General features: G+C 29.0%; 1 protein-coding gene across 2 annotated transcripts in view; it reads right to left on the minus strand.

The window, feature by feature from the left end:
• Positions 1-13,489, minus strand: part of LOC130672386 (synapsin) — a 513,694-nt gene extending 500,205 nt beyond the window's left edge. The window contains exon 1 of one of the 2 annotated variants that reach the window (XM_057476939.1): positions 13,337-13,489. The gene's annotated coding sequence lies outside the window, so the exon portion shown is untranslated. The remainder of the gene's footprint in view (positions 1-13,336) is intronic. The other variant, XM_057476938.1, reaches the window with a different exon arrangement.
• Positions 13,490-13,756: the final 267 nt, after the last annotated feature.

A 13,756-nucleotide genomic window follows, 5' to 3' on the forward strand; every position in this document is an offset into this window, starting at 1 on the left:
GAGTGTAGATGCTAGCAGTGAAAATCCCAATAAGAGACCGAGATTATTATTTTCGAATATCTTCAGTGGCCAAATTCACCCCAGGTATATAGAATCAGCATAGAAATGGATAAGTATATTACATTTTTTATAACTTGGTGATAAAAATATGAAAAAATCATTTTTTCAGAATTTTCGGCTGGTTCATTTTGCCCCAGGTTACATGTGTAGGGCTAAAAATGCGCACATATATCGAGTTACAGTAATAAGAAGAAAAAAAAAATTTTTTTTGATCAAATTTTCAGGGGGGCCTACTTGTCCCAGGGGGCCTTCTTGCCCCACCCTCTCCTCTCCAAATGAATCATTTTATAAACGTGACATTATATTGTAATTTGACATTTTTTATTTTTTTCCGCACATAACAGCAATTAACGAGATTTGACGAGACGATACGAGACAGGCTGTAACGAGACGAGACCGAGATCGAGACGAGTGTCTGATTTTTTTCAATTCACGAGATCGAGACGAGAGTTTGAAATTCTCGCCTCGTTTCGTCTCGTGTGAAACCCTAGTTTTTCTTGCATATTATAAATTGATTTCGATATTTTTTTGTTCTGAGTAGGGATTTAAAAGCAGTAAGTAAAAGTTAATGCTATTTATAAGCAGTTATAATAAATGTTTTTATTTATTAAGAAGCAACTATTTCGAAGCAAAAGAAACATTGAATTTGCTATACAATAAAGCTAAGACCATTACAGGAGCTTATAAATTCCATATAATTATTCGAAAAAGCTACGAAACTGTATTACAAACGTTTTTAATTATTTTCGTGTTTTTTCGAAAATTTTACATTACCGATTGTTTTATAAACTAGAGTACTCATTAGCAAATATAGCTCCGTCGCTTTTTCGAAGAATTATATGGAATTTTTGAGCTCCTGTAATGGTCTTAGCTTTATTGTATAGCAAATCTAATGTTTCTTTTGCTTCGAAATAGTTGCTTCTTAATAAATAAAAACATTTATTATAACTGATTATAAATAGCATTAACTTTTACTTACTGCTTTTAAATCCCTACTCAGAACAAAAAAATATCGAAATCAATTTATAATATGCAAGAAAAACAAGTGTACAATGTCAAAAATCGGTATTGATAATACTTTATAGCAAAAAAAAATTTTTTCAATTTTCAAAAATCTAAATAAAATAGTAATTATGGAAGGCCCACTACCGGACCGGGCTTAAAAGTTGCAAAATGGATAGAAGTTTAAGATAGAAAATTTTCAAGAAAATCGAAGGATACATCTTTTTTTAAAAACACGGTTGAAAACTTAAAATTCAAATATCACGATTAAAAACATTTCGTATATTTGTTTTGTATTTTTTTCTATAAAGGCCATCTAAAAACGAAAATTTTGAAAAAAAAAACCATTGAATTTCTACCATTATTACGAAAGTTATGATTAAAAAACCATAGAACGAGCGGTTTTTTTGAAAATTTAATATTTTTTGAACCATTGATCAAAAAAATCTGAAAATTTACCAGGAAGCCTCTTTTGAGGGGTACTAAAAAATACAAAAAAATTAAGGAAATCGTAAAAATCAATTTTTGAAACCGTCCGATTTGGCGTGGAATGCCCCTTATACTAATTTTTGATTTGGAAGTTTAATGCATATTTTTATTTAAAGAAGGATTTATTTGTCATAAAATTTAGATAATATTTTTTTTTAATGGCCTCATTTTCGATAATAGAAAATTTGAGGTTACCCAGTAAATAAGCATTGACAATTAAATACATTTACTGTGAAGATCTTTAAAGTTTGAACATAGTAATTATTTACTACTTTAAGTATGATGATACCGAAATTTGTTCATATGCATATACATTAGGGTGGCCCAAAAAAACCGACTATTTTTAACTTCCCGCTGAGAAAATCGACGATTTTCAGAAAATTCGGGAAGTTATTGTTTTCACCCCGATTTGCGAAAATCGAAATTTCATCAGATGTCGACGTTTTGAGGTCCTAGAAAGATATTCTGACTATTTTCAGAATGATGTCTGAGTGTCTGTGTGTATGTTTGTGTGTGTGTGTGTGTGTGTGTGTGTGTGTGTGTGTGTGTGTGTGTGTGTGTGTGTGTGTGTGTGTGTGTGTGTGTGTGTGTGTGTGTGTGTGTGTGTGTGTGTGTGTGTGTGTGTGTGTGTGTGGATGTTAATCGATTAACCTCTCATATCTTTTTGATGAATGAACCGATTTAGATGGTTCTTGCGGCATTCGAAAGATATCTTCTGAACTCAGATTTTCAAAAAAAAAAATTTTAGACCATTTAGTCAAATAAACTCTGAGATATTTAAGAAATACGAAAAAGAAAAAATTTTGTTTTTTTTGTTTTTTTTTGATATTGTGAAAACTGTTAAATCGATCAATTCCAAAATCTAATCAGCTCTAGAACTCGATATAAGCTTTCGATTGCCATCAAGAACGCCTCAATCAGATAATCCGTTCAAAAGATATCGTCGACAAAAGAAACAGTAGAAAACGGTATTTTGCAAATATCATCGAAACGACTAAACCAATCATTCCCAAAAATTTGATCAGCTCTAGACCTCAATATAACGCGCCGATTGCCAACTTCACCGTCTTAATCGGATAATCCGTTTGAGAGATATCGTCGACGAAAGAATGAAAAAAAATCGTTTTTTTTCGTTTTTTGTGAATATTTCGGAAACTATCGAATTGATCAATTCGAAAATCTAATCAGCGCTAGAACTCGATAAAAGCTTTCGATTGCTGCGAAGAACATTCCAATCAGATAATCCGTTCGAGAAATATCGTCAACGGAATAATAAATGTTAAATCAATATCTGCTTATTCATTGAATAACATAATAATTACTGAACAAAATTACTCAAAACTAATATGTTCTTCTTTATATAAGTCATTGGAAGTGACTGCCTAAAAATCGTCATGTTCGCTCGTATCAGAATATACTTACACGATATAGATACAACGTATCACGTAAATACTTATTTTTTAGCTAATTACTGATCACAATTAGGAACAAATATAAAAAATGCTCATTCATTTATTATTTTAGATTCTAAATTTTTAAACTTTAACATAAAACGTAACCCTGTTGGGCTTGAAAAGCTTATAAGAAAGGGAAACAAAGGTATCTTCGAGCTCGAAGAGCTTGAAAATGTATTCACAACGACGTTTTAGAGATCAAGGAGCTCGAAAACAGCAGGAAGTTTTCGGGCTGGCCTGCAGGGTCAACCGATCGACAGATTTTTTTTTTTTCGGGTCTCGTACCAGAATATCTAAGTTTACAATGTTTTAAGAGTCCCCTCGCAACTCAAAAAAAATTTTTTAAGGGTCACTTAGAATTTTTTAAATTTTCGAAAATCGTCAAAAATCGATTTTTTTTTTTTTTACTTTATTTTTCTCATTATTTCATTTTTTTCTACAAGAAAAATGATAAAGATCCTGAAAATCTCAAGTCGAAATTTTAATATTTAAAGGTCGCTCCGCATTTTTCAAAGTTTCCAAGACAAGTACTTTATATCTTTTCGAGCGTCTTCTGAACGTGAATATCAACGAACTTGAAATTTTTTTTCTTGAATTTGACATACTAAAGAATGTAATTAAAGCACGAGAAACAAAACAAAAAAATCAATTGAACATTTCTCACAATTGTAGTGCAATTGTCAAAAAATCATAATTTTTTAAATTCTTTAAATTTATTTATTTTTAAAAAATAAACATTTTAATAAAATTTTTATAATTTTTTATAAACTTTAAACACAACAATAGTCAATTATTAGTTATATTCAAAATATTTTTAGTTCAATTTATATGAGTTTAAATGTGGCAGACGTCAGACAAATTTTAAATTATTAATGAATGCTGTAAATAATTGAGAAAATAAAATTTTAAAAAAATGCGCATTTAGAAAATTCTAAAAGTAATAAGTGCATTTTTTGTAAATTATATTTTTTTAATTATTTACTCTATTTATTTAAAATTAAAAATTTGGCTGATGTCTGCTACATTCATACTCATCAATTCATTGACGTTAAGCGCGCCAGTTAAGTATTAGCTGTCTTCGTCTTCGATTGTTGTTTTTATTTACTGTTAGCGTTGCCTTCTGTACTGAGCGTAACTTATACGTAATTCAACAATTCAAGTTATTTACAAATAATCAAGTTGAAATAAAATCCGGAATATAGTTTCATCATTGTTTATAAAATTGCTACTAAAGGTAAAATATCAGGTGATCCTGATATTTGTTATTAAAGGTAACTATTTTATTTATTTATTTTTATTTATTTGAAAAAATATTTTTTGCATCTAAAGATTTTTCTAACCTAAAAAGTTTTTCATGAAATCATTGTATATGATAAAATATATTGTCAATAATTTAGAGTTTCATTTTAATTTATTTACTTTATTAATCTACCAATTGTTGTTAATAATAATACTAATTAATATACTTTTTTTATAGTTTTAAAATGAGCTCTCGGCGAGCATTACGATCAGAAAAGTCGCAACCCGGTGAATTGTTGCTGGGACAATATATTACTCAATTAAAATACTCTCAACTGCCAAAAAAACATTCAGTACTAAGTTTTTTCTTATATTATCACTATGAGCATCGAGAAACAGTGAACTAATGTTTAAATAGAACAACAAAAGAAGTTTTAAATATTTGGAATGATGAAAACGTTATAACCCTGATTCAACAAAATGATTTCACACGTTAAATGTCCATAAGAGACAGGATTAGAAATGATTTGAAGGATTAAAAAGTATTTAAAATGATTAAAAAACAAATCATTTTAAATCATTTTTAATCATTTTGTTTAATCAGGGAAATGATTTTCATGTTAAAGAAAAAATAAATAAGTTATTTACAGTTTGGAAAAGCTTAAAAAAAAATTGATTGAGGTCATTAAAGACTCAGAAGCGAAATGAAGTTAAATTTTCAATTCGGCTCCTACGTCAACTGCAGTGACTTTGAACAATAATAATGAATTAAGTAAGCCTCTTTCTCAAAAAAGTAATTTATCTTTAACAAGCACATCTTCCCACGAACTCTATGCTTCCCTTCCTAAAAAAAAGCCCAGATATAAGATTTCTCCCGAGCGGTCATCAATGCTTGATCGTACTAAAACATCTCATCGAAACGGTGTACTTTTGATGTCGGCAGTTTCAGCAGCTTTAGACCGTAAAGTCTTAGATGTCACGGTAAGCAAAGAAACTATTAGACGCACACGACAAAACCACCGAGCTGAGAAAGCGTCAAGTTTGAAATCGTCTTTTCGTCCAGAAGTTCCTCTAACAGTGCATTGGGATACAAAAATTTTTAAAGCATATAAATCTACTGAATCACAAGACCGTTTAGCAGTGATAGTATCTGGTCAGGGAGTTTCAAAAGTGCTTGGTGTCATAATAATTGAAAAGTCAACAGATTAAGTCAGTCAAATGGTGTTTACAATTTAATCAAAGAATGGAATCTTGAAATTAATATAATGTCGATAGGATTCGATACGCCTGCAAGTAATACTGGCAATAAAGTTGGAGCTTGTACTTTGCTGGGAAAAAAACTTAAAAAAAAGTTACTTCATCTTGCTTGTAGACATCACATCTTGGAACTAATTTTAACTGCAGCATTCGGATTATTGCTAGAATCAGTAGTCAGTGGCCCTAATATTAAACTGTTCGAACGTTTCAAGAATCAGTGGAAAAATTTTAATAGATTTGATTTTGTAAGTTGAGCAGTTGATGATGAATCTGAAATGGTTAAATTTATTATTAATCAGCTAAAAATAAAAGAACCTCGCGATGATTACAGAGAATTTCTGAAATTATTTTTGTTGTTCTTCGGGAAAACGACTGATCATAATAACCAAACGATACTTATTAACATTCCCGGAGCTTATCACAGAGCCATGTGGATGGCAAAAATTATTTATTGCCTGAAAATATATTTTTTCCGCAATCAATTCACATTATCGGCAAAAGAACTATCAGGCCTTGAGAGATTTAACAAATTTGTAACACAAATTTATTTAAAAGCTTGGTTTCTTTGTTCTAACGCTACATCGGCACCACAAAATAATTTGCAATTGCTAAAAAATTTGATAAATTATAAAAATCAAGATGAATCCGTAGCAGCTGCTGCATTAAAGGTATTTTCTCGACATCTTTGGTACTTGAATGAATATTTGGTTAGACTGTCTTTCTTCGATGATCAAATTTCCGTTACGACTAAAATAAAAATGGTTTCAGCTTTGAACAAAAAATCTTCAAAAACAACGGTTGAAAACCGATTAATTATTGATCCAAATCAAATACTGGACAAAGATATTAGTGATTTCGTGACGGAAAATACTAAATATTTTTTCGAGTCCCTGAAACTTGACGAATCCTTTTTAAAACTACATCCTTGTCCCTGGAAATCAGATAAAATTTATTTAGAAGGATTGAAGATTGTTCAGGAATTAGAAGTTGTGAATGATTCAGCTGAACGTGGGATTGCTCTAATGCAATCATATCATGATACTGTGACTGACGAGAAACGAAAACAATACTTATTGCAAGTGATTGAAGAAAATAGAAAATTGTTTCCAAACACTACAAAAAAAAGTTTGATGAATCATTTTGATATAGTCACAAAGTAAAATTAACTATACTTAATATATTTCACAATACTTTAACATTGTTGAAGTAAATTTTGGATTATGTTTTCAATTTGTTTAAGTATTGACAAGTATTGAACTAAAGTAAAATTTTGATAAGCGTTAATTAATATATAAAAAATACTTTGGTGAAGAAAGTTGAAAAATGTTGTTATCCTATATAGTGTTAATAATTGACTATTGTTGTGTTTAAAGTTTATAAAAAATTATAAAAATTTTATCAAAATGTTTATTTTTGAAAAATAAATAAATTTAAAGAATTTAAAAAATTATGATTTTTTGACAATTACACTACAATAGTGAGAAATGTTCAATTAATTTTTTTGTTTTGTTTCTCGTGCTTTAATTCCATTTTTTAGTATGTCAAATTCAAGAAAAAAATATCAAGTTCGTTGATATTTATGTTCAGAAGTCGCTCGAAAAGATATAAAGTACTTGTCTTGGAAACTTTGAAAAATTCGGAGCGACCTTTAAATATTAAAATTTCGACTTGAGATTTTCAGGATCTTTATCATTTTTCTTGTAGAAAAAAATGAACGAGACTCGAAAAAAAAATAGTCGGCTTTTTTGGGCCACCCTAATATACATTAAACAAAAATAATTATCAACGGCGAGATAAATGTTTTGATGTTCAAATTGTGAACTTACAATTCAAAACTAACTACAACTGACAGAGAAAAACAAGCAAGTACGCTGTTCCCATCAAGGCGCCACCTGGCGTCAAAATGTTCACTTCACTCAAGTAAATCGGTTACTTGGGTTGAGAGTTAGATTTATTGTGTGAAAAAAAATATACTTCTGAACCAAGCATATACAAATCTTGATTTAAGAATCCTGAAACTTCTTGAGCTAAGAAATAAATTCTTGAAGCAAAAAAAAATGGAATTTTTCAAACTAGTATCCTTGATTCAAGAATATTTCACTTGAATCACGTTAATTTTTTTTCTGTGTAATTATGTATAGACTTATATATGATTATGTATGGGGTTATAGCAGCCAGGTATGATTATATCTAATTATATATAGACTAATATATGATCAGATCTGATCATATATAGACTTATACGTGGTTATAAATGGAGTAATAACAGCCAAGTATGATCATGTCTAATTATATATAGACTCATATATGATCAGACCTGATCATATATAGACTTATAGATTGTTGTATATGGGGTTATAACAGCCAGGTATGATCAGATCAAATTATGTATAGGCTTATATATACTCAGATCTGATCATACCTAGACGTATATGATTATATATGGGGTTATAACAGCCAGGTATGATCATATCTAATTACACATAGACTCATATATAATCAGATCTGATTAGATCTCATTATATATAGACTTATATATGATCAGATCTGATCAAATATAGACTTCTATATGGGCTTATAACAGCCAGGTATGATCAGATCTAATTATGTATGGGGTCATATATAATTATATATGACCCCATATATAATTATGCATGATTATACATAACTTCATATATGATTATATATAATCATATATATGAACATAGATAATCATATATGATTAGACAAAATCTTTTTTCATCGGGTAATTAATATATTGTAGCAATATATTCCATTTCAATATATTATTATATATTAATACGGCAAAAATATAAATATTATTTTATAGAGTGTGCTATATATCACATTATAATATTCATATATTTGAAAGTATATTTTTTCACATATAATGTTTTTTCATACGGATATACATTAGACTGTGTCAAAATAAGTTTATTTTTTTTTTTCGATTAACCGTATATTAAAAGTTTCTTCAATATAACAAAAAAATCTCCTAAAGTTTGAGCTCAATATCTCAAAAATTGATCTGGCACAAAGGAGGGTCTCCTTTCCCATTTAAATAACATTGTAAACTTTTTTTTTTATATTTTTAAACTAACTACACGAAGAAATTTTTTTTCAATTTTTCCCTCGACTATCTCATACGAAATTTAACTCTCTCCAAAATTGTATATGTCGATTTTTTTTCAAAACTCTACAGAAACGAAGTTACAGAGGGCCGAATAGGAGGAAATAAATGATTAATAAATTAATAACAGAAAAAAATTTATTATTTTAACTTATCAATTAATTAACTCAATATACTTCATTAATCATAAAAAATTTTTGAATTCAACATTATTTCGAATTAATGTCATAACAAAATTTACAATTAAACAGAAGTTAATTAAAATTATAATTAGCTTCTGTTTAATTGTAAATTTTGATATGTTATTAATTCGAAATAATGTTGAATCCAAAAATTTTTTATGATTAATGAAGTATTTTGAGTTAATTAATTGATAAGTTAAAATAATAAATTTTTTCTGTTATTAATTTATTAATTACTTATTTCCTCCTATTCGGCCCTCTGTAACTTCGTTTCTGTTGAGTTTAGAAAAAAAAGGGACATTTACAATTTTGAAGAGAATTAAATTTCCAATAAAATAGTTGAAGGCAAAATTTAAAAAAAAATTTCTTCGTGTGAATATTTTAAAAATAAAAAAAAAAATTTTTACAATGTTATTTGAATGTGAAAGGCCACCCCCTTTGCGCCAGCTTAATTTTTGAGATACTGAGCTCAAACTTTAGGAGATTTTTTTTTTTATAGAAGAAACTTTTAAGATACGTAAATTAAAAAAAAAAAAACTTATTTTAACACGGTCTAGTATACATATAAATGTATATATAAACTTTTGAACCATATGTATGTTCTTACTCAGCTTGCGAGCTGAGTTTAGAAGTAGCAAAATTTTTTGAAAATTCCATCATGAAAACAAATACAATAGTTAGATTTCTACGAAATTTACTAAAAGTGGGGAACAATGTGTGAGAATATCTATAAAATTCAATAAATTTCATTAATGATAACCGTTTAATTTCTATAATTAATAATTATTCAATAATGATTTAATTTTTATAAACTGTGCAGCTATGTTGCATCGGTGGAGCGGCTTTACTAGTAATAAAAATACAGATCCATGCAGCTGTGTTGTGGCGGCGGCGCGGCTGTACTAAAGACCGATAAAAATTTTGAGTGAGGCGGTTTTGTCCTCCAAACGGATGCGGTGCAGCGGTTTTACAGGAAGAAAGTGCGGGCGCCATGCACTATGCTATAGCGGTGAGTAAAACATTTTTTTTTTTTAAATGAAATTTTTATTTTTACTCGGGTCATTCTGAAAATAGTCAGAATAGCTTCCTAGAACCTCAAAACGTCGATATCTGATGAAAACTCGATTTTCGATAATTGGGGTGGAAACAATAACTTCCCAAATTTTTCGAAAATCTCCGATTTTCTTAGTGGGTAGTTAAAAAAATGCAATCACATTCAGCACGCTTATTGACACGGATATGAACTCAAAAATTCTCCTAAAAACAGTCTTTATATCATGATTATTCCTTATCATATATACTGCTTGGAAAAAGTCATGTCATTGCTGATTGAAATTTAAAATTTCCAAAAATAATCTCAAATATTTAAAACAATAAAAAAAATTCTGGAATGATCGAAATAATTACAATTTAAGTACGGTTGCTTACTACTTATTAAGGCCATTTTCAGACAGTGCCCCCCCACTTTTTAAAAATTTTCAATGACTTTCACCTGTCATAAGCGTATCAAATTTTTATTAATTAATTAAAAAAAAATTAAAGCATTCATTGAAAAAAGAACAACGCAGTCGTAATTTCGCCGACATATAGATTTAAAAAAAAATTATTTCCACTTGATATCAATTAGGAGTTAAACAAAATTCGTTAAATAAATTTCAGTAAAATTGTCATGTCAATTTTATAATTTGAATTTTAAAATTTTGTTGGTTAAAATTTATTCAACAAATTTCGTTTAGCTCCCAACTGATATCAATTGTAAGTAATTTTTTTTTAAATTCTTTATCTTAACGAAATTACGACTACGTTGTCCTTTTTTCAATTAAGATTTTAATTTTTTTTTAATTAATTAATAAAATTTTAATACGGTTATGACAGTTGAAAGTCATTGCATGTTGTTAAAAAGTGGGGGGCACTGTCTGAGAATGCCCTTAAGAAATTTAAAATTTTTAAAAATATATGTCGGACTTAGCGGTTCAAAATAGTACTTCATAGTAAATGTAGGATTTTGTGGTTCAATGAAGGAGCTAAGGCGGCTCACAGTTTTCTAAATCGGTTCTATTTAAGGCTAGAGGGATGAATGTAGCTTTTAAATTTCGACTCGGGTACTAGTAACTCGAAAATTATCAACCTACTATTGGGCGCTGATACCGGCTGCCTAATAATTTATCCAGTCCTGGGCTCTGCCACCGGTTATCCTGGATTCTTCGAATCCTGCGTCCTCATAATCAATATGGAGACCAGGTCAAAAGATAGTTTAAATAACGAAAATTAATAAAATTAGTAAATTATAAAATGATCGTCGACCAGAGCCCACCGGGGTTCAATTGAAATCCCAATGAGGCACAACCTGGACTTTATAAGCAATAAAAATAATTAAAAAATATTTATTTCAACCGGAAAAATATCTAGTGTGCAAGGCTAGATTATCTCTAAATATCTTTAATTTTGACTTGATGATACTTGAAGAGAAAATCAGAAAAATAACGTTAATCACACAACACTCACATCAAACTGGTACAAGCGGTACCTCTATTTTAATATGAGTGTTGGCTTGTGCGAAAAATAGTTTTGAAAACTGAAAAATAGTGCTTAGACACGAGTGGGCAACACTCTTGTCTTTGAACTCAAGTACTAGCCATGCTTAGGTTTGAATTCCATCGTGATCGAATGAAGTATTTTTCACGTTATTCTAACACGGAAAATAATATGTAGTATCATTTACTACAAGATTGCAGTAAATGGTTTTGTAGTTAAAAATATCATTTAAATGATAATAGTTACTAAATATGCCTCAAATTTAAATAAGTTGAATTTACTCCTATCTTGCAGTTAATTCTACTGCACAGTGCAGTAACAAATACTTCAGGCGGGAGTTGAGAGTACTACAGAAAGAGCAGTTCCTGCTATTTCGCCATTTTGGGGTTAGTCTGTTGTGTATACTCGTTTATTAGAGCGTTTCATAAATAATCATCTGACAATTTATTGAAAATTAAATAATTGACATTGTTTTTCTAGTTTATACTTTTTTAAAACCCAAATATATTTAGGATAATTATTTACAAGTGGGGTCCACCCTATTTTTGGCCATATCTTGGTGAAAAATTAACAATTTTCAATTTTTTTTTGTTCTGCTTGTTCTTACGGCACATTTATGAGAAAAAATGTCGTGAGAAAAAAAATAAAGATTTCGATAGCTTTTTTGCCTTTAAAAGTTGAAAAAAAATTGGCTTTCACGTTTTTCGATAAAATTTCTATTTTATCTTTTTTGATATTTTTGACATATATTGTTTTTTGAAAATCACATAAATAAACGAATTTAAAAAAAAAATTGATCAATTTGATCAAAAAAAATTTAATATGGCCCAGCATGGGTGGACCCCACTTGTAAATAATTACCATGTTTAGTATATGTAAATAACTCAGTAAGTGATTTTTAAAAATAATTTATAAAAATTTTAGGTTATATACCGTTTATTTTTACGTAACCGCATGTCAAGTAAATTGAACTACAGTTGGAGTTACAAATACCGCATGCTGTGGCATATCTTACTTCTTTCGATAGTTGATGCTTAACTACAATATTGCAGTAAATCTAACAGCAATTTGGAGTTGTCTCGTGTCATACTTTAGCCTGTGGTAAATGGAACTCTAGTTATTATTGCCACTACTACAATTTATTTTCCGTGAATACAATTTATTGGTCGTTTAAGGTTTGTTCCACATAGCCGTCAAACTGCTGTCTGCTTGCAATCTTACCCACTAACATGCTTAGCGTTTGCATACAAGTATGGAGAATGAGATGAGAAAGACATCTATAATTATGTATAGAATAGTGAGACAAAACAGAAATAGCCAATAGGTGGATAATATTCTGATAGAGTAATTTGCTAGAAGTATAGTGAATATTTACAGGAAATAATAGGAACTGGAATGGTTTGCAATATAACCTAAAACTATGTAATGTAAATATATAAATTAAAAATTGCCAAAAGCGTATATAAAACTGTATAAAACGGAAGTCATAGTGTTAAGATTGTACTTAAAATTATTAGGAAGTTTTACAAAATCATCAATCTTCGCATGCCAGTGATAAGTATAAAAAAATACTACAATGAGAGACAAATTTATTGTGGATTATTAAATTAATTTCTTAATATCCAATAAACCTTAACTTGGTTTTAACCATATAAATTTATATTATTGTTAATTAAACTAGTATTTATATATAATCATCGTTGTCTAAAGTATTAACAACAAATATATATTGATTAAATATTAATAAATTCAGATTTGTTTAGAGTAAGCATGCATTGCATTTAATTATCCAAGTTTTGAAAAAACTAATATGCATTTTTATCCGTATCGAGTATAATTTTATTTTAGAGTAAAATATATACTTGTATATCTTTCGATTTAATTTTTTTAGGCCGTTTGAATCCAAACATGAAGACAGGAAATAAATAATTGTCTTCATCTCTAGATGTGGATAATTTGTAAAAATGAAAAGAGAATGAATAACTTACCTATATGTCATGCGGGTAGAATATCCACTAGTTGACTAATGAAACAGAGAAATCCACAGACGAACTTAAAGGGTGTTACCCGAATAACTACGGGTCGATAATATCGCGGCTGCGCTATTCCATCTTGAGAATCGCATTCACTTGATTCAAATTCTTAGTTTATCTCGTATGTATATTATTCGTGACCGACTTATTGTTTTGTCCCAAATAAAGCCATAAGCCTGGATGGGCATTCTTCTCAACTTGTCTACCAATGGCCCAAGCCATTCTCAATTTCACTGAAATTTTTTTGACTTTTAATATCGTTAAAAACGTATTTAAAAAATCCACAAGTATATCCCGCATGAAAAATCTATATACTGATAAAACATATGCAAAAATATACAATGAATATATAATAATATACTATTCTTACATGAA

The sequence above is a fragment of the Microplitis mediator genome, chromosome 7 (genome assembly GCF_029852145.1).
Source record: "Microplitis mediator isolate UGA2020A chromosome 7, iyMicMedi2.1, whole genome shotgun sequence".
Lineage (NCBI taxonomy): Eukaryota > Metazoa > Arthropoda > Insecta > Hymenoptera > Braconidae > Microplitis > Microplitis mediator.